The sequence below is a fragment of the Ruditapes philippinarum genome, unplaced genomic scaffold (genome assembly GCF_026571515.1).
Source record: "Ruditapes philippinarum isolate M1 unplaced genomic scaffold, ASM2657151v2 ctg12814_1_1_1_1, whole genome shotgun sequence".
NCBI lineage: Eukaryota > Metazoa > Mollusca > Bivalvia > Venerida > Veneridae > Ruditapes > Ruditapes philippinarum.
Genome location: NW_026859463.1, coordinates 20,227 through 22,964, shown reverse-complemented (window position 1 = coordinate 22,964; position 2,738 = coordinate 20,227). Strand labels below are relative to the sequence as shown.

At 29.4% G+C, this 2,738-nt stretch overlaps 1 long non-coding RNA gene across 1 annotated transcript; it reads right to left on the bottom strand.

The window, feature by feature from the left end:
* Window positions 1-1,526: 1,526 nt before the first annotated feature.
* LOC132756604 (uncharacterized) lies at window positions 1,527-2,403 on the bottom strand. Its single transcript, XR_009629347.1, has 3 exons — window positions 2,189-2,403; window positions 1,883-1,977; window positions 1,527-1,662 (listed from the first exon to the last, which is right to left on the bottom strand). It is a non-coding gene; the product is annotated as an uncharacterized LOC132756604 (long non-coding RNA).
* Between the last annotated feature and the right edge of the window lie 335 nt (window positions 2,404-2,738).

Here is a 2,738-nt window from a genome sequence, read left to right as displayed (position 1 = left end):
AACATTATTTTCATCACACCATTTAGTTATTCTTTGATTTAAAATACTAGTAAACAATTTACCAGTATGACTTAATAAAGTTATTCCTCTGTAATTTTGTACATTTTCTTTATTTCTATTTTTATGAAATGGTATTATACAACCTCTCGTCCAGGTTTCGGAAAAACGCAAGGTTCTAAAATATTGTTAAATAGCTCTGTTATATCTCCATACAAAATATCGCTTGCTTCTACAAAATATCCGTTTAAAAGATTATTTTCCCCTTTCGTTTTATTTCTTTTAAGCATAAAAATTGCCTTAAGTACTTCCTGTAAAGTAATATTTCCATCTAATTCAGAAAAAAACAGGGTTAAAATCATTAAAATCATGGACATTGTTAAAATCTTCTGCTCTTTCATTCAAGGAAAAATTTACTTGAGAGAACATAGTTTCAAAATATGTTTTAAAATCGTGCAAAGGTATTTCACAATTATTACGTCCCTGTTTCTTTTTAAAATAGCGCCAAAAATCACGTGGTTTACTCTTTTTTAAATTTTCAAATTTTTTAGTTTGTTGCCATTTAAAAGAACGACGTTTTTTCTTAACAACATATTTATACCTAGCTTTACGTTGAACTAATTCTAATCTATCAGTCTCTGTGCGTGACATATTAAACTGTTTTAATGCATTTTTGTACAATTGTTTTGTTTCCCTACAATCTAAATCAAACCATTTACAGGAATAATCAATTTCAGTAACATCAAATCTTGGAAATGTACAACCATGTTTTAAAAAAAGAGGATCTGCCACTTCTCTCACAGCACTTGTGAATAAATTCACCGTATTATTTACACTATTTACATCATTTACATTACATTTCAATAATATATCATTTAAAACAGGCAATTTTGCTATAATTCCAGAACGATATAATTCTTTATCATTATCACTCCATTTAATATACTCGTAATTAAATACTTTTGAACCATTTGCGTTAACCGAGTTACACAAAATGTCAAAATTTAAGGCTGCATGGTCGCTGAATTCATTAAAATTACATACATGAAAATTGTTTATCATTTCAAAATCTTTTTCACACAATAATAAATAATCTATTAAGCTAGCACCATTATAATTATAGCATGTAAAAACACCTTTCCCGAAATCGTCACCTAAGCGGCCGTTTGCTATTCTAAGGGAGGTAGCTTTACACATGTCAATTAATCTATTACCATATGAGTTACTCCCCTTGTCCATTGAAAATCTTGGCAAGGGTGTATCAATAAAATAATCATCTGAGTCGATGTCGGGCACAAATTGATCACATAATATATAGTCATGTTTGCATGATGTCCTTGCATTACAATCTCCTGAAACTAACACCGTGCCTTTCGACTTAAAATGTTCCATATCATTTTGTAAACAGTCGAACAAATCTATATCTATCAAATTTACAATGGGTGAATTTTCTCCCCATAAATAAACTGCAGCTAGGTAAATGTCAGAAGCATTATTAAAGAAATATTTATCAAATTTTAACCAAATAATTGTGTGACCAGGTGGGCTCCAGCCCTAATAATAAGAATTGGACCTAACTGGCCCCAGCCAGCAATAATTCAGTAGACCTGGGTTCTGATATAACAACACCTGATTTGGTTCTATTCTGTATATATTTTCAAAGCCCTGTAAATAAACAATAACTATTATATCATATTGCAATAAATAAAGATTAACATATCATATATGTCTGTCTATAAATGATTTCAATGAATATATCAATAGTCATACTTTAAATACTCTTGTGGTCAAGTCAGCCCTAGCCTTAAGTCAAAATAAGTAAGAACAATCATATTAATAACCTAAAATGAATTTATATAAACAATGTACAGAATAGCATATTTACCAATTGTGGATCAGGTCTTCATACATACAAGAATACAAACAACTTATATCAATCTCATCAGCTCATCAATTCTTCTGGCTCACACAGTGCTCTAACTGTAAATGGTTAAATAACATTTGTGATAATAAAGGATAGTAAATAGTGGTTGCACCAATTACCAAATTATTAGATATATAGGCAGCCATCTTGATTACAATGTACATGTCAAATATACATGTTAACTCAAATAATGACTTAATTCAAATAAAGCATTGCTCATTTGTGACTCAAAAGATACAAATCTGAAGCAAAACAAAACCAACTAACCTAAATCCTCAATTTCCAGGAATAATCAATAATAATTAAAATAGAGATAAATGTAAAGAAGAAATGTATAATTCTACAACTTCTCACAATGAAATCTGACCTGAGAGTGGTCACAATGTCACATGACAGCAATTATATTTAAAAACAGCGGGAAACCCAATGCTTGAATAATCCTTCAAATTTACAATCAAAGGGAAGTAATATACAACTCCAATTAAAATGCGAAAAGGTTAAAATAAACGAAAAGACCAAAAACACTAACTGGTTACAATTGTGTCATGTATATTTTTTACTATTGAAATACCATCTTTAACATTATTCCTAAGATACACAACAATACCATCGCTATTTCTTTTATAAGTGAAGATTTAATTCAATTCTTACAATCTTATTTGCAAGTAATACAATTTTATAAGACTTAGTTATGATCTTATTTTCGTAATCGCCATCTTGGGTTATTTTCGCATGCCTTCTTTCTATACTATTTATATACTATTTGGGAAATTACTATATATGCCGCACAAACGTCTAATATTTCATTACAAAATAC